Raw genomic sequence first — 19,828 nt, 5'->3', positions numbered from 1 at the left:
GACGTCCATTAGTCTCAGTACTGTAGTCGAGCCAGAGAATCCAACCTGCTCGTATTCGAGTACAAAACACTCAAACATGTTAGTGCTCTCTCATCACTAGTGGTCACACCAATTATTGATGTCATTTTGATCTTTGATGTTCATTCACTTTCCATTTGTTAATTGATATACACAGAATACTAACATTTCTATTTATAAAAACATTGTTTCTTTTCAGCATTTTTCCATACCTGCCTAAAACTATTGCACAGTACTTGGTATTGTCATGATTCTGCTCTGCGGTGCTCTGCTCTCTTGCAGAGCCTATGCTGGGCCTCATATTTTTCCTCAGTTCCTGGTCGAATCCTGTGTGGTGTCGGAAGGGTCTTTTCTTTGGAAACTCATTCCAGGTGATTTCTCCACTTTATCTGGGAGCTGTTTCTCCTGGAACGCCGCCAGTGATAGTCATTGTTTTGCAGTGCTCGTCTCTGGTTCCCATAAGTGTCTGACTTGATTTTGTCCCGCTACCTATTTCCACTGTTCCCCTCCCATCTCCTCACCTACTCACTTGATTCCCTGACCTTGGCTTGTTCCCTGACTCTGGCTCTGCTATCTCCCTTGTACTTATGTGACCTCTCTGCTTACCGACCCTGGCTCGTCCCCTGACTCTGACTCTGCTCACTCCCTTGTACACCTGTGACCTCTCTATTTACTGACCCCGGCTTGTCTTCTTATTCCATCTCTGCTCGCTCCTTTTGTCATTTACGTTATCTCCTGGTTTTTTGACTCCTGGCTTGTTTAACTGACCCTCACTAGGTATTTCTAGTGATACCTAGTGTACTAACATGGCAGATCCACTCCATTAGTGTGCCTGGTGACACCTAGTGGTTTGGTGTCTTATTACACCTCGGTTCTCATCATCACAGGTATCCTACAATTTTGTCATGCATTCCTGAGTATGCTCCATTTTACAGTCTGTTTTTTTTCTGTCTGGAATCAAAAAATTCTTATTTTACTACTAGGTGAGAAAATATGGATTACGCAGCAATATTGACATTGATTTTCAAAATAAGTACTGCAGCATCATTGGGTAGAAGAGAACAGTTTGCTAATATTTGCATTTTCAATTGAGAAATATGGTGCCAGATTCACTTTAACAAAAAAAGGAGAAACAGATGGAAATAACTGCCACTTGACTGCAGAATTAGACGCCACGCGGAGTTTGTTTGGAATAATCATGAATGCATATTGGCCTGCACAGGAGGTGTAGACACAAAGTAGAATTTTTCTTTACTCAAGATTATTTGTAAAATTCCAGTTTTCATACAGTTTTTTTTTAGCCAAAGCAAGAAGTGCATTCAAAAGGATAGGGAAATATAAAGGAAAGACTGGTATTCCTCACTCTGGACTTAAAAAAATATTGTGCCAAAACGGGAATGGTCTTTTTCCAATAAAACACACTGAGGACCGTTTCCCTCTGACCTTGAAAACTCTGCTGCCTATTATGTCTTTCTCTCCAAAAATCTGAGCCTTGTGGTTACTCACGCTAATCTCTATGTTTTCTATTGTCTCAAATAGGCAACTTCTCAGATCTCCATCTGTAGAGTGGAAATGTAAGACAACCCTATGTTGTGAATGCTGTCTGGATGAGTTCTGCTCTTGGGCTTCACCCGGTGGCTGCTCGTGTTGGTACATTGAGGTCTGTGACTGGATTGTTGCACACCTGATTTTCAGTGCTGGCTTGATCTGGATATAGGTGTATTTGGACTTCATGCTGTTGCCAGTCTTCTGATTGCCTTAGGCCAGAGTGGTTCTGATCTCCTGCCTTCTGCTAAGATAAGTCCATACATTTTGTTTCATACATTTGTATGCTATGTGATTCTTGCGTTAGCATTTTATTTCTGAAGGTATTTGTGTTTTTCCTAGAATTGTTTGTACCTTCAGAAAGGGGGAATTTTCTCCCTGGTATTTCATGTTAGAGATCTTAGTTGCAGGGTTATTTGTTAGGCATTTTTTCTGCAGTGTTACCCGAGCATTGTACGGAGTACATACATATGAGTAGTAGGTTACCATACTTACCCCTTTTTGCATACTCCGTTTAGGATATTAGGATTTTTATGCGGACTGCAGAGTTCACTATCCTGTCCTTTTTGTATCCTAGAAATTAGCACATGGCCTCGCTTTGCTCAATCTAGCTCTGACTGTGTGCATCCTTTCATCTTTCTAACCGTTATTATATGTGGTGGTCTTTCTATCTCCTCTGTGGAAAAATCTGCTACGAGGCAAGTTAGCTTTTTCACTTTCTGCCTTTAGGTTTTTGTAGTTCTCCGGCTGGGTTTGAGCTACACAGGGAGCGTTAGGTGTGCCGCCCGGCTGCTTCTAGTTGGCGTTAGGTTCAGGGCTGCAGTCAGCATTAGGGCCCTATGGCTTGGGTAAACTGCTCCATGGTAGTTGTTGAACATCGTACCATAACACCCTATTAACGAACTGAAAGACGTACATATGTAAAATGAACTTGACTTGCTTTTAGATTACCACTTCCATTCAGTGGCCATATGGGAAAGTGGTGGCCTCAGGCTAGTGTTGCCTATAAGAGATGCAGGTATTGTCTGTCCTTCTTACATGTTTTTGTTGGTTTATTGATCTTGGTATAGTGGACTTTGTTGGGTAATAGTATGGGGATAAGATTTGTTATTTGGTAACTATAAGATTGTATTATTTAGAAAATTATGCTATTGCTGTGTTTTTCTGTCACATTTATACTTTATAATTGAATATTTTTTTGGGGGGGAGGGGGAGACGTCCAACACATACTCTATCAATACTACTGAGTCCCACGCAGCTAAGCAATATTTTAGCTTGTGTGTGGAACTGTTGGGAGATCTGGTACAAATATTGCTCTGGCACCCATAAACCCTACTTACACCACAGCCTGCAGGTATGTTTGGGTGGCAATGGTGGCACATCTCCCCAGTAGAAAAAACATGGACAAGCATAGGCTAGATGAGAGGTCCCAAACTTTTCTGACAAAGAGTCATATTAAGCTCTGAAAGAGGGTTGGGAGCCACATTCAGCTCTATGAGAAGTTATTGGACCACATCCAGTTCCTGCCTCACTCACATTAGTAATACCCAGAGCCCCCATTACTGGTATCATGACAGCCAAAGCTTTTCCAAAGAAATCACCGATGCAGTACACAATGTTCCAGGTATTCCTCCCACACCCTCTTTCCGATCTGCTCTTCTATGTGAGGTTGGTCACAAAAGTCATGGACACCTGCTCTTCATAGCTGTTTGGTAGACCAGGTGTTTATGCACCAAGCTGGAAGTCAGTCACAAGCCACACATCATGGACCCATGAGCCACATAGAGCTCCTGAGCCATAGGTTGGGAACCCTGGGCTAGATGAACATTTATTTTTTCATGTACCAAGTTTAGACAAAAACTTCAAGAATAGCTATAATGATTGCCCCTTCAGGAGATATATTGTTCTATAAGAGTTCTTTTTTTACATAAGTGGATCAATGGCTAAAAATGATGCAGAATGACTGCTTTTAATGGAATCTGATTTATAAAAGTAACAATAAAAATCCACTATGGCTCATGTAAAAAAAATAGTGTCTTACTTTTCCTCTTTAAAAAGTTGAAATGCTGGTTTTAGTCATAAGAACACATCTGAGACGGTTCATGGATTAAATCATCCATGTGCTGCCACGCCTCAACCTCCCACTAATGCCTGATATGAACCAACATACATAAATACTGTATATACACATATCCCCAACACGTTGCTGACAAGGGCCCTAAATTCTTCTCTGCTGACTAGCAATGATAAGACTGTGCTTGTTTCTACATTCACATCCTGTGTGGGCCAAATCAATTAGAATTCCTGGCCTCAATTTCCTGAAGAAGTGCTAAGTAATGTCTCCACTCTTTCTGCCTCCTTCCCACTGCCAACCTCTGACCCCACTAGGCGTATAAAGACCAATATATCAAGCATGACACGTGGGGTCAGAAGAAAATAAAATAATTTGTTTGCTTTTTTTGCTCTGTTCTCATGCCCTAAGGCTCTAGGAACGTATATGTGTGTATACTATTCAGCTCCGTGTGCCCTTATGTACCTTATTCTACTTTTTAATTTTAACTTTTCATGATTTATTCCGCATCTCTTCTACCTATTGCACACTGAACAAAAATATAAACGCAACACTTGTTTTTGCTCCCATTTGTCATAAACTGAACTCTAGATCTAAGGCTTTTTCTATGTACACCAAAGGCCTTAATCTCTCAAACATTATTCCCAAATTTGTTTAAATCTGTGTTAGTGAGCACTTCTCCTATCCTGAAATAATCCATCCACCGGACAGGAGTGGCATACCAAAATGCGGATTAGACAGCATGATTATTGCACAGGTGTGCCTTAGGCTGGCCACAATAAAAGACCACTCTGCAGTTTTATTACATTGCACAGTGCCACAGATGTCGCATGTGTCGCGAGCGGAGAGGGGTTTTTGGGGAACGCCGCTCGCCTGGGGAATCTCTGGCGCTCGGGTCCGGTGCTTCTGCTCCTCGGTGGCTCGAGCACGGGGCCGGACCCGGGGGCTCGAGCAGCGCCTCCAGTCCTCGCCCACGACTGAAAAGGGGGAGGTTCGGTGGTGGGATGTCGGTTGTGACGCCACCCACGGGGTTGTGGTGATGGTGGGCACCACCACTGCTGGTGACGCGGGTTCCCGGGAGCGATGGTGGGGAGCAGCTGAGGTGTTGGCCCCTCCGTGGGTAGGGGCTGGTGTCCCAGGGCCCGGTAGGAGGGAGTGTGCTGCAGGGCGCAGTGCTGCGGTGCGGTGCCTGATAGCACTGTTGTACTCACAACTGAATCACACAGAGTCACTGGTAAACTAGAAACTGCCGGAGTCCGCAGCCTTCGGTACGGAGGGTGTTTAAGTCCCACACACGGTGCAGCAGACCCCTGTTCTTTCTCCGCAGTCAGGTGCCTCTTTCTCCACTCTTTCTCTTTCTTTCCTTCTCGGCCGGGAACGGGGAGTCCACTCCCCTGCAGTGATCCGGGATCTCCTTCGATACCGGCGGGCCACTACCCTGCCCCGGTCACCTCAAGTCCCTTCCTCACTAACAGCCTGTCCCGGCCCTTTTGGAGCATGCTTCTGTAGCAGCCCGGGAGCTACAACTCCGGACTCCTCTCCTCTCCCTCTCCCCACACACTCTGCTCCAGCCCCTCCATCGCTGCTCTGTTTAGCTCTTACACTGGGGGGGGGGTCTGTCCTGCTGCACTGGTGTGGGATCAGGTTACCAAGGAGGTGAAGGACCAGCACTTTGTTGGATTTCTGCAGGTCTGTGACACCCTGGTTTTGCCAGAGCATCACACATGTTTTGAGGAATCATGCAATTGGTATCCTGACTCCAGGAATGTCCACCAGAGCTATTGCCCGATAAATGAATGTTCATTTCTCTACCACAAACCTTCTCCAAACTCACTTCAGGGAATTGGGCAGTAAATCCAATCGGCCTCACAACCACAGACCACGTGTAACCACACCAGTCCAGGACCTTAACATCCAGCATCTTCACCTCCAAGATCGTCTGAGACCGGCCACCCGGACAGCTGCTGCAATCATCTGTTTGCATAACCAAAGAATTTCTGCAGAAAATGTCAGAAACCATCTCAGAGAAGCTCATCTGGGTGTTCATCATCCCCATTGTGGTCACCACCTGACTGGAGTTCACCGTCATAACAGATTTAAGTGGGCAAGTGCTCACATTTAAAGGCATCTGGCACTTTGTAGAGGTGTTCTCGGTTTTCACTGTACAGGACAGATGGCAGACTGTGTGTATGGTATTGTGTGGGTGAGCGGTTTGCTGATGTCAACGTTATGAATCAAGTTGGGCATGGTGGCGGTGGGGTTATGGTATGGACAATGAACACAGGTGAATTTTATTGATGGCATTTTTAATACACAGAGATACCGTGAGGAGATCCTGATTCCCATTGTTGTGCCATTGATCCATGACCATCACCTCGTGTTGAAGCTGATAAAGCACAGCTCCATGTTGCAAGGATCTATACACAATTGCTGGAAGCTTAACACCACAGTTCTTGCATGGCCAGCATACTCACCAGACATGTCACCCATTGAGTATGCACGGGATTCTCTGGATCAGCGTATATGACAGCTGATCAAATTCAAATTCATGTCAATATCCAGCAACTTCACTGCCATTGAAGAGGAGAGGTCCAACAATTCAGAGGCCTCAATCAGCAACCTGATCAACTCTATGTGAAGGAGATGTACACATGTTCTTGGCATTGATCAGGTTGTTGATTGTGGCCTCTGGAATGTGGCAAATAGTGGTCAGATAGTGACTGGTTTCACACAAAAATGATATACCAATCTGCTCCGCTCCTCCTACTCTATAACATGCTGTCTTCAGATTAAACAGCATTTTCATGGTGACAGGTGCTTTGTTACTGGATATTTTATCACTGCAGACAATTAAAGAGATAAAGAGATACAGCCAGGAGCCACCAGATAAGCTACATTGGAGTGGCAGAGAACTTTCACCAAATGTTCCCTGTAGAACTAGACACAGTATGTAATTATGGCTACAAAGTAGAATATTATTATAGCACCATTTATTCCATGGCGCTTTACAAGTGAAAGAGGGTATACGTACAACAATCATTAACAGTACTGTCACACTCCCCGGGTCCCCTGCCTTGCTTCCCGGGTCCCCTGCCACGCTCCCCGGCTCACCTGCCACGCTCCCCGGCTTCCCTGCCTCGCTCCCCGGCTCCTCTGTCAGGCGTCCCCCGCTCCACAGCCTCCAGGCCCCATCACCGGCGGTCCCCAGGCGGCCCGGTCCCCGCTCCCGGCGCCCGTCGGCAGCTCTGCTCCAGGCCGGCTCTCCTGCCTCCTGTTCACCGCTCCCTGCCCTGGCTTCTGGCACCCGGGCCTCGCGCATGCTCATTAGGGCACGCGTGCGGTCATTGACCCTTTCTTAAAGGGCCAGTGTCCTCAAACAGGATATTGAAGGATCAGGTACTGGGTATATAGGGGGATCCTTTCCAAGTGGGCGGGGCCTGTTCTAGGTGTTTTCTAAGCTAGGAGTCAGGTCTCCTTGTGTCTGTGATATACTCACCTATCTCTCTCGTAGAGCCGTTCCTGCCTCGCCAACCGGTCCTGACGATACCTGAACCCCGAACGGTGACGGCCTGCCATCCCGTCAGTTCCGGCCATCTCTGATCCCTGTGGTGACCCGCCATCTCGCTCCATTGGTTCCGGACTCTGCCTGACGATATCTCGGCCTCCGAACCTGAGCTCCGTCACCCGGACTACCATCAGAGACCCCGTGGTCCCAGGGACTTCTTTACTCCACTCCTCTAAACGGACTGTCCTGCTAGTGCTCCGGCTACTGGGCACCTTGCCCTCGGTGAGGTGTTCTGCCCAGTGGATCCACCTCCTGGGTCTGCCCGTCCACCTGGCCCTAACAAGTACAAAACAGACTGGTATAGGAGGAGAGAGGACCCTGCACAGTCTACAGGGAATGGGTGATGGTACAATAGGTGAGAATAAAACATTTCTTTTAAAATTTCACCGTTCCTTTGTGGAGATATCAGCAATCAAAGTATTTGTCACCTAATAAGTTAATTTTACTTAAGTCCTACTGGGTGTTATCAGATAGTTTTCACTGGGGGTGTACTTCTCCCCCCATAACAATTTTACTCGCTTATCCAGAGCCATTAATTCTACAGCGCCTTATAGACTTCATCGTTAGTGTCCCCACAATCTAATCCCTATCAGTATCTGTCTGCAGTGTTGGAGGGAACGGCATACTTGGAGAATATCCACGCAAACACGGAGAGAACATACAAACGTGGCTGCATTGCCTTAGCCCATATGTGTGGTAAATACCTCATGATCATCTTTCACTCACTCAAGGTTTAATAGTCTGTATTTCATAAGCACTTCACCACTGCGGTCACGCTACCTTACCACAAGCGTTTCTTTACCATATCCGCATCTCCAATATTCAGTCAGCATATCTGACGGAGATCTAAGTTATTGATGGAAACATAATATACACTACTCACAAAAAGTTAGGGATATTTCGATTTCGGGTGAAATTTCAGGATGAATCTTAAATGCACTCTAACCTTTTCAAGTGAACATAATGTTAGCATTTTACTACCTTATCTAAGCATGTAGTGTGGTTGACATGGTCAGAAACATCCTGTTTATGAAGGCGGGACTCTTGACTCTCACAAAACCTACGCAGACAATGCAAGAACTGGCAAAAATTAGAAGGTAGGGGAACTCAGATACACCCTGTATTATACATAATGGAGAGCCTCATACACATTCTATTAAAATTTCTAGGTAGTTGGACTCCAAGACTGGTAATGTGTATGCACTATGTGCAAGGCCTGCAAAAAAATAGAAGGAGGGACTGCAATACGCTCTGGATGACACATGGTAGAGGGCCCCAGAGTACAATTTTTTTCCCATTATGAAGAAGTGGGACACATAGACTAGTAAGCCTATGTGCAATGCTTGTGAAAAAATGGAGGAAAGAGGGAGTCCAATACACCATGGAAGACATGCTGAGGAGAGCCTCAGAATACAATTGTTTTCCCATTATTATGGAGTTAAAACCCTAGACTAGTAAATCCTATGCACTTAATGCATGGCCTGCCAAAAAAAATAGAATAAGGGACTGCAATACACCCTGGAAAACATGTAGAGAATGGCCTCAGAATACAAATGTTCCCATTATTAATGAGTAGGACTCCTAGACTAGTAAAGCCTATGGCTTATGTGCAAGGGCTGCAAAAAAAATTAGAAGGAGGGGCTGCAATACACCCTGGAAGACCTGTAGAGGAAGAACCCAGAATATAATTTTTTCCCACTTTTTAAGAGTTAGACTCCTAGACTAGTAAAGCTTATGCACTATGTACAAGGGCTGCCATAATTTGGAAAAATAACTCAAATACACCCTGAAAGGCACATAGAGGAAGGCCTCAGAATTATTTTTCCTCGTTATTAAGGAGTGGGACTCTAAAACTAATAAAGTCTAAGCACTATATACAAGGGCTGCCAAAAGTTAGAAGGAGTGATTAAAATACACTTGGGAAGACACATAGAGGAAGGCCTCCAAGTATGATTTTCCCTATTATTAAGAGTGGGACTCCGAGACTAGTAAAGCCTATGCACTATCTTTTCTTTAAAAAAGCGCCAAAGTGGGGAACACCGCTTGTGTGTGTTATGGGGAACAATATAAAGCCTGCTTCTTCTGTCCATCCCACTGCCTCTTCCAGCCAGTTGTGGTGGGGCAGATCACCCCTCTGTACTGCTGTCCTTGCTCTGCATGCCACATTCTCAGGTTGGGTCAGTTATTTCATCGTCCACGTCCACCACCTCGTCTTCCACTTTCACACTCTGGTCCTCCTCCTGACTTGTTGACTTAATAACATGACTTGTTGGCAACTATGCCTCATCATCATCCACCTTTTTAGTCAGTAATTGCCATTTCTCACCATCATCTTCTTCTTAATGTGGCTGCTCAAATACTTGGGCATTACTACACACAATCTCTCATGTCCCTCTTGAAACACACATATTAAATTAGTTATGCAGTTAACAGCAGTATTAATGAGGACTTCAATGGAATAGATGTATGTAGGACTGAAAACGACTTTTGGTCGTAAGCCAATAATTCATGCCTGTATGCCTTTAATGCTAAACTAGTACACTATCCCTTCTCCAGCAGCTCGCTCTACACAATTTGCAGGGAAGAGTGTGCCAAGCATGGTGTCACTTGGTCTTCTATAGATCTGATTACACGATTCATCCAACTAACCACAGTAATGCTAGTAGACAACATGGCTACAGCATTACCGTGATTGGCAGGCAATCCCTGCATGTCTGATGGCTGAAAAACAATCTTGAAACATGGGGAGGGGACTCGAGCATGGCACTCAATCATCCACGATTTTCGATGGAGCACCAAGCACCCTGATGCTCGATCAAGTACCGAGCAGTAATGAGCAAACACGCTCATCACTAAGGCTTACAAATGAGACTTGGTGTTTTTCAATTACTTTTATGCACAACACCACAATAGTCTTATTTCAAGAACAGAAACTAATTAAGGTAAAAAGGTTCTCCACTTTTAACAATTCTTATGTGTTAGAAATGTCTCTTGATGGGAAACTAATGGCAGTATCTCTTTTCTAGCACTCCTAGTGATCTGCTGTTATCTTTGGGGAAATCTGGCAGCAAATACAGTATTATTATTAAAGAGTAACTAAATGTAATTATTCTCCAAGCATTGTAAAGCTCTGAACGTTTTTAGTGCACTTATTTTTTTCTCCTTCGCTTCCAAAAACTAAGCAGCAGTGCTGTTTCATTGCCCAGTTCATGCACTTTTAGAAGCTGCTTTCAACTGTGGCTCAGTTATACCTTTACACTATATTCAATGAGTTGGTGTATGGGAATTCGACTGAGCAAAAGGGTTCAAACAGGGAAATTCCAATATGAGGACTGTTTGAATATAGTGGGCAGATTGTCAATCAGCAGTTGAAAGCAGCTGATAAAGAAGCATAAATGGGGCTCTGAAACAGCATTACAACATAGTGTTTGGAGTAGACAAAAGCAAAATAAGATAATGAAGTATATAACAAAAAGTCATAGCCGGAGAAATTTCAATTAAAAAATTCTTTAAGAATTGCAAAGTATCCATTGATATAAATAGGATGTCTTTGTATTCCAGAGTGAGGTGCACATTGTAACTGCTTTCCCCTCTGCCAAGAATTGAGGATCTTCAACAAACCGACCTTTCTAGTAACTCAGACTTTTCTAACAGGGTGTATTAACCTGCATTTTCTAAAATGGAAAATTCCTTTTGCTACTTTTCAGATTGTATTAAATCACACACCAATACATTATTAGTAATACCGGTATGTCACATCTGTGGCTATGATTCATTGCAATATACCTACAAAATGTCTATGATATGCGTACAAATTTTTTTAGGGTTTTTTGAATGTATACATTATCACAACATTGTAAAGTATGTGAAATGAGGGAACTTCAAAAATTACTAATTGTTAAAAATGAGCTCTTTCATAATCTCTCATATGTGGTCATCTAACCTATTTCTCCTTCCTCCTCTTCTGACTCCAGCATGTTCAAAGCACAGAGTACAGAGATTTCAAGTCTGTGCTTTGAACATAGTGTAACCTTTTAGCCAAGCACAGCCTAACATGCAGGAGGAAGAACTCAGTCAGCCACTTGAACACCAGTGTGATCTGAACAGTGATGTCATATGGGGCATTGCTAGTGATTCTCGGCAAGTATTATCAGGAGGGAGAGCAAAATCCATAAAGGCAGGGCAGGCTCCAAAGACAGCAAGTGATCTTATGAACTGATGACTTTGGCCAGAGGGGATAGTATTGGACTTTCCAGAGTGCTAGGTTACATTAAAATAAATGAACATAATATGTCTCGTTGCTCCCCTACAACAAAAACAGCCTCTGTGATGCCAGTGTGAGCCCCTACAACATTAATGTCTGCAGGAGAGTCCTAAGACTGGGCACTCTAATAATGTTAGGAGGGTCAAACAATGGGGGCAGTGATTTATCCATCCTGAGACTGTACATGAGTCTCAGGATAGTGCTTTTTAGTTAGTGTGGTGGGCACTGAGGGTAGAAGTGAATGAGTTCTGTGATGGGAACTACTCTGCCAGAGAGGTCCACTGCCTTCTTGGTAGTGTAGTGGCACAAAAGGAAAGATTGCAGGAAATTGAAAACAGTACCAGACCACAAGGAGGACTGAAGTTGACCTAAAAAGAATTAAAAGTTAAAAAGATTGATTTGGGGAGTCATTGCAAGGACACATTTTATTCTTTTGAACCTGGAAAACCCTTTTTAAATATAATCGATAGGAAAAGCAGAAAGGCAGAAAAAAATAGAGTTTGTGATACCAGTGTCAGCCACTATAACAATAATGCATACAGGAGAATCCTAAAACTGGGCAATGATTTATTCATCATGAGACTACATGAGTCTCAGGATGGTGCTTTTTATTTTGTGTATTGGGCATAGAAGAGTGGAAGTGAGTAAGCTGTGGGATAGGCACTACTTTGGCAGAGAAGTCAGGGTGCGCGGCTTTCTTGGTTGTGTAGCGGCACAGAAGATTGCACCAAACTGAAAACAATACCGGAAGATTGAAGGTGAGCTAAAAAGAAAATAAAAAAGTAAAAAGCTTGATTTGAGGACTCATTACAAGTAGAGATGAGCGAACCTTTAGAAGTTCGGCTCGCCAGGTACATTTCAAACTTAAAGTTTGTTTTTAGACCCCGACTTGATCCAAATCTCAATGGAAGTCAATAATTGGGCATTTCATGGCTCCACCCACTGCTGTCAGTCATAAGCAGAACACTTCCGGGGGAGGATGGGCAGATTTTTCAAGTTTTTTGTGTATGCACACTACATTAAATCATGCTGATTTTACCCCAGTGGGAGCTGCTCAAACACAGCACGCGGCTCGCACAGGGCTGAGCATCACTCATACCCAAGCATAGCGCTACTCGCTTGAGTGTTTTGCACTCTTAACTCACTCGAACTTCGAACTCAAACTTTGCTTTTTTGGAAGTTGGTTTCCGAACCCGAACTCTGAACCTCGAACCTCAGGTTTGCTCATGTCTAATTACAAGGACATAAAATACAAAAAAGACAGTTTGCACAAAAATGCTAAAGTATGAAGACCTGCATTACTGCTAAGGGGATTCTAAGAAAAATTAGATATTTAGCATATAGAAACGGCCATTTGTATATCTGCCCAGTGGCCACTTCACGGTATATCTCGTCACTGGTACTTCCCCTACTTGCCACAAGTGATTTTTTTCCTATATAGCAAGTTCTTACCTTGCCCATACACAGGAGGTTTTTTAACCCAGAGAGAGGCTTCACCATAGAGTAGGTACCCAGTTACGAGATATGCCATGACGTGGCATCTGGGCAGATATATAAATGGCCATTTCTATATGCTAAATATCTCATTTTTCTTAGATTTCCCTTAGCAGTAATGCAGGTCTATATCCACACATTCATAGTTTTCATACTTTAGCATTATCAGAGTGCAAACTGTCTTTTTTTGTATTTTATGTCATGTTCAGTTATGCACCTGTTCACACTTCAGTTTGGTGAGTGCCGTCAGTCTTTTTGTCTAATTACAAGGACAGACAGATTTTATTATTTTGAACCTAGAAAACCTTTTTTATTTATAATTTATAGGAAAAGCAGAAAGGCAGGAGAAAAACAGGCTGTGTGATGCCAGTGTCAGTCCCTATAACAATATTGCTAAATTTGAAGGTGTTTTTCCTTTCAATCTTTTTTCAAGACCCCTTGTAGACAAGACGACATATCTTTTTTTTTATCTAACATGAAATTGATCTGATGTATTATAGTTTTCACCTGTGTAACACTTATTTTTTTAATACTTTCCTGATTTCAGTGAATGCAACCCAGCCAGATTCAGCATTTACGCTGTTCTTATAAACCATGGTCTACAGTTCTACCTTGGCCCAAACCATGAGCTCATTATCTATTGCAGTGTGAACACGTTGCACGCTGTATGTATGCTCATAGCAGAAAGAAAGCCTTAAACACCTGTTCACGTTTGCTCATGATGCAGACATAAGTGAGTCGCATATGGTTTAGGGGACAAACTTTCGATGGCCCAGGATTATACAGGTTAATACTAGCTAATGCTATTTTGCATCCTTTCCCAGAATGAGCCAGTGCCATATGGTCACCCTGTGTACATGGCAGCTTCTCATGTGTATCATCTGAGCGTTAAGCTCAAGTCCCGTCAGAGTTATGGATGAGCTTACACACATCCACACGCAGGTGCCCGCCGTGCACACCTGGGCCTGGCTGCTTTATCTGCAAAACACAAGGCACATCCAGAAACTGGCAGGGCCAACAATGGCACCTGGTCTAGAACAGCTTTATGACTGCTGCTTTCAAAGGTGATAACTAGCAGGGCCATTAGTCAATGAGCTGTGAATCCACAGGAGAAGAACCCAGATTCAATGAAATCATTGAGCTCCTACGCCACACAACGAGCGATCCAAACACTGGGAACTGTTTAATGATGGCGGGCATGAATGTTTAAATAGCATGTAAAAGAGTTCTTCCTATACACAAATTATTCATTCACTGGCACCGCAATCAGGCCAATAATTGTCTAGCGAGGAATATAAATCACCCGGCACTATCTTTATTTAGATGAAATGCCATGGTAGGAGTAATGGATGATAGGGCTGATAGGTCCTCACTGTCTTAGCCAGTAACAGATAACCAGTTACCAGGAATGGAAAGCAATTAGCAGTCTGCAGTCTTTCAAACAGGAATGTACTCTCCTCCAAGCCATGTACACAGAGGACCCCTCAGCCCCCACTTAGCTCTTGGCAGGAAGAGAAGACTATATCACACTTAAAAAACATCTGTGACAAGTGTTAAACATACTGATGCAGGAGAAAATGTATAGGAGGATAAGAGAAGTCATAAATCATGGTCAGAGCGAAACAGACAGGTCTAGAAAAAATGCTTGGAGACATGGAACAGACCCCTGTGACGTCATGGGAACTGCCGACAGGTCAGTGCCGGGAGATGTCATCATTTTGGACAGTGTTTTCATACGAACACTACGGAGTATTCTAGTTTCAGCACATAAGACTCAAAGAGTGAAGTCACTTTTCTTTTTTAGTCTAAAGGGGGCTTTACACGCTGCGACATCGCTAATGCGGAGTCGTTGGGGTCACGGAATTTGTGACGCACATCCGGCCGCATTAGCAATGTTGCTGCGTGTGACACCGATGAGTGATTTTGCATCGTTGCAAAAACGTGCAAAATCGCTCATCGGTGACATGGGGGTCCATTCTCGATTATCGTTACTGCAGCAGTAACGATGTAGTTTGTCGCTCCTGCGGCAGCACACATCACTATGTGTGACGCCGCAGGAACGAGGAAGCTCTCCTTTCCTGCCTCCCGGCCGCTATGCGGAAGGAAGGAGGTGGGCGGGATGTTTCGGCCACTCATCTCCGCCCCTCCGCTTCTATTGGGCGGCCGCTCAGTGACGTCGCTGTGATGCCGCACGGACTGCCCCCTTAGAAAGGAGGCGGTTCGCCGGTCACAGCGACGTCGCCAGGCAGGTAAGTATGTGTGACGGGTCTACGCGATGTTGTGCGGCACGGGCAGCGATTTGCCCGTGTCGCACAACAGATGGGGCCGGGAATGCATGCTAGCGATATCGGGACCGATATCGCAGCGTGTAAAGTAGCCTTTAGTCTTTAGTCTTTGTTGACTATTTTTTACACCAAACTCATAAACATGGTGCACACAGTTTACGAATTTTGCACAAAATTTAAAAATTGTGCTTTTTTTCTGACTCACCATTTTTGTGACTTTTTTATTTTCGTACAAAAAGATGCATGTTTTGCAAAATGTCACAGAAATGAATGACTCCAGTCCAGGGTAGAACTCAGATACATTTAGGACAGGTTTCATGACTTTTTGAGATATAAATTGGTAACTCAAATGATAAATCAGGAGCAAATACCTGGAAACCCCAAATTCTGCCCATAGTGGCGAAATATGTGAAAACATACAAAATAGACTTAAAAAGGTGCAATGAAAAGGTGAATTTGGTGCAAATAAAAACAATAAAATATGTAAACCACCAAAACTCAACCAAAAATAACAGCTAATGCAGTAACACATCCAGCTCAGAATTGTTATTTAGTTAAGATATGAATTCATTAGGGTCATCAGGAATATATTAGAGTTATTAAAGAGGTGGTTCACCCCATTTCATTACTGACGACATCGATATTATGTTGGGAAACAAGGTTTCTCTCAAATACCTTGTATTGGCAATAGTACCTGTGAGCAGCGCTATTGCAGACTGCTCACCCCTATATTCAATGATGTCACGTCAACTGAGGCGGGCCGCAGTCTTCCTGAGTGACTGGGCTGTGGGCGGTGTTTCACTGCTTGTCACAGCCCAGCATCACAGCGCAGCATCTCCCTGCTCTCTCCTTCACTGTAGAGCGCCGCAAGCAGGACCGACACTGGGCTGTGATGAGCGGACAAAACACCGCCCACAGCCCAGCGACTCACAGAGACTGGGGCCAGCCACAGTGATGTCAGGTCAACAAGAAGTTGACGTGACATCACCAGACAACAGAGGTCACGGAGCCTTGGGGTCACACGATGGGGATGAGTGGACCGCAATAGCACTGCTCACAGGCATTGTTGGTGACACAAGGTATTTAAGAGAAACCTTGTTTCTCAACATTAATATCGATGGGGCCAGTAATAAAAAGGGATAAACCACCTCTGTAAGACCTATTTTGCTTCCATTTCATTGAAAGTTTTCATTTTTGCTTTCAGGGTTAACATTTGCCATTTAGGTACAATGCTGTTAGTGATGGGCGAACACTAAAATGCTCGAATGTTTGTTACTCAATTTGAGCCGGTCAGAAATTCAGATGAGTTTGAAGCGAGTAATGAGCATTATGGAAAGTCAGTGATTGGACTGTTTGTTTGGGCTCTGGCCACATGCAGCCAGATGTAAACAGCGCATTTTCAGCGGGAGGGAGGGTTTTTATTTTGGTCACTCTATGTCCGAGAACACTGTTTTATCCCCCAGGAGAGCCAATCGGAGATTGCCAATGGTCTCCCTGCTGGGCCTGTTTACTTCATGCAGTGATGCAAGCTTGTGCGTTGTGGTCATTGTTTCACAGACTAAATATCAGAGCACCCGTAATACTGTGCCAAGCACCATGAGTACCCAAACACCCCAATACTCAATTATGTAGTGAGCAGTGGCAATCATGCTCGCTCATCACTAGTGCTGATTAGACACATGAGCTGGAAAAGATCTACCCATGCACTAAGCTTCTGCATAGGCCTAAAAAGAATCTTTTTAGCCAATATCAGACTTGTATATATTACGTTGTCATTTTTATTCTTTGCTAACCCAAACACAGGCATCCTACAGAGATTCACACCACGGCCCCCCGAAGAAGACATCGAAACGTGCGCGTCGGGGCACGTTTTGCTCGGGTTCCACTTCCATCATCATGGGTGAGTGCAGTACAGGGACTAACTTTACTTTGTGCATATAATGATTGTCACCTGTTTTGCGATATGATTAACATATGGTTCATGGTCTGATTCTCCGGTCACTAGACTCCTTATGGATTTTTGTCTTCTTGAGTGCTTACTGGAATATGTGTGCACGTTTTGGGACATTGGAGTTATATTCAATCTACTGTCCGGAGTCTCTATCAGAACATGCCCCCCTCTACTATTCTGCGACACTGCTCCCCTGATGGGTAGTGGACCCCTGGTTTATTGTTACTTCAGTGACATCTCCTTTTGAGCCTGATCTTTGTGTAATGTACTTGTTTACTTCTTTATGTCACTTTTTTGCTATTTATTCAATTTAATAAATATTTCTTATATTTTTGCAAAAAAGTAGTGATTGACGTTATTTATGAATAGCTGGTCTTGTGTATGACCTTTGACTACCACTCCCTCTGTTCTCTCATTTATATAGAGATTCATACCAAGTGGTATACTTTTTTTACATATACATATATATGGGTGACATACATATGTGTCGGTTTGACTATACAGAGGCGTCTGTTGGATATATACATCAAGAAACGCTTCCAACATATACCACTGATGTACACTGCAAATCAAAATTAATAACATAGTCGCAGTGCAGGTATCAAAGCTATGCTTTAATAGGCATGCACCATGTGGTTTATTCCATCTTATTAGGTGTGCACTGTTAAGTTGGAGCTACCCCATGACTTTTATAACAATACAGGTCACGTGATCAAAGATTGCCCTGTGTTATTGCTATGAAATGCAGGTGAATGGAGTCACACTGTGAACAGTATACAGTATGGTAGCACGACTGTGAGAAGTGTCACAAAAGGTCCAACAGGTTCTGACTTTTTACAGTTTGCTTTAGACGGTACCTTGTAGATCTCATTGCGACCCAACTGGCGTGTATTATTCCTTGATATAGCAGCAGTATAGAGCAATGATTGGCTATACAACCACCATTGTAAGGTTTAATTTGGTTGAGTGTAGTTTGGAAACCCTAAACACCAGTGACACACATGATGTGATGACAAAGTCTTCCCTCTATTGGTACTGCTCCCTTGGATGGCACTGACAATGGCCTGCGATATTCTGTGGTGGAGGAGATAAACAAGTAATCAGGAGGGGTCATTATAGTTAACAGCAGAAAATCTTTTACTAAGATAGTTTGAAAGACATAACGAATAAATAGCATCAGACTGGATGGTATTCACAGATGGCATTGATAGAGATTCATATAGATGTTTTATATGGCAGCGTTTCACTTTTTCTCTTAATTATAAGCCAAAATATCAATTCGTTTTAGCAAAATACTACCTTGACACCAGTAGCTGCAGCTCCATTTCATTATGCCCTGATGAGGCAACACATAGACTTCCTTCTCTTAACTCTCCTACACTAGGTTGGCACCTCGCAATCCAGCAATGTATCAGGACAACCTTATTCAGCCCATAGTAGCCTAGGGCTACCAGTAACTCTGCCTTACCATTGTTCCCGATTGTGCTCTTGTTTGGGATTCTCCCAGTTTTCCACCAAGCTGTACTCATTTCTAGGATAATGTATCTGCTACTCTTTCTGGATTGCTGTTCTGGTAGAATGTTCTTCCTGTCTGGCTGATTCTCACTGTGCTGTAACTACAGGCACTCTTATGTACTAGCAAACCTAAACAAGAATAAGGTGCTCTAGTTAGTGAACCTGAGCCCATAGCTCAAAAGAAAAACTACTAAGAAAGTTTTTGAAAGAAAAATAATTTTAATTGCAAGTAAATAAAAAAATACAATGAATATTCAATATATGAATAGAGAGAACACCATAGAAAAAATAGGAAGGAAAGGGAAGGGAAAGACCATTCATAACCTAAAGAGGCACTGCAGTCCAGATGAAAAATTATATGCAATAATGCCCATAGAGCTGGACCAACATAAACATGGATATGCTACAAAACGTATAGCAGGATGTGCTGAAGGGCAACCCGTGGTCAAAAAGGCAGCCATAATAACTGTGTCCCTATACGGCCAAAAGATAATCTGCCTATGGACATAACAAAATATGCTAGCATCTGATCACCAGTACCAAAATCATAGTACACTATAATAGAGGCAACCAGACAATACCTTGAGCCATAACCTGTAGTGTAAATGTAACCCCGACGCACATTTCCCCACACTTGGCTTCGTCAGGAGGCGTGCTTACTGTGCTTTAACTGCTGGCACTCTTAGGTACTAGGCCTCAACCCCCCCTAAACCTTTCACTGAGCCTCACACAAACTGCTAACACCTTCCGACCCCAAAGTCCTCCAGCTAGCATTAGTTTTCACAATAGACATTTTAAATCAATGCAGAAACTGAGAAATGCATCAATTTAACACATTATATTTATTATAGCATCTTCAGGGGGTGCTGATCACTCTACCACTCTCTTCCTCCAGGACAGACATATATTCCCTGGACGTAAAAAGTAAATATTAAGTTCGATGACATCAAGTAGACACAGTGAAAATGGTTACAAAGTGATGAATAAATAAAAACAGTATATCAATAATTTCTTAAAACCTGGAATCCCCTATTAATCAACATTAATTACAAGAATGTAATCAGGTATCACCAAAATTTTACTTTGAGCACCGATATTAAGGCAGATAATACATTTACAT

The sequence above is a fragment of the Anomaloglossus baeobatrachus genome, chromosome 4 (genome assembly GCF_048569485.1).
Source record: "Anomaloglossus baeobatrachus isolate aAnoBae1 chromosome 4, aAnoBae1.hap1, whole genome shotgun sequence".
In the NCBI taxonomy this organism is placed as follows: Eukaryota; Metazoa; Chordata; class Amphibia; order Anura; family Aromobatidae; genus Anomaloglossus; species Anomaloglossus baeobatrachus.
The sequence above is the reverse complement of the archived record's forward strand: the minus strand, read 5'-3'. Positions refer to the sequence as shown.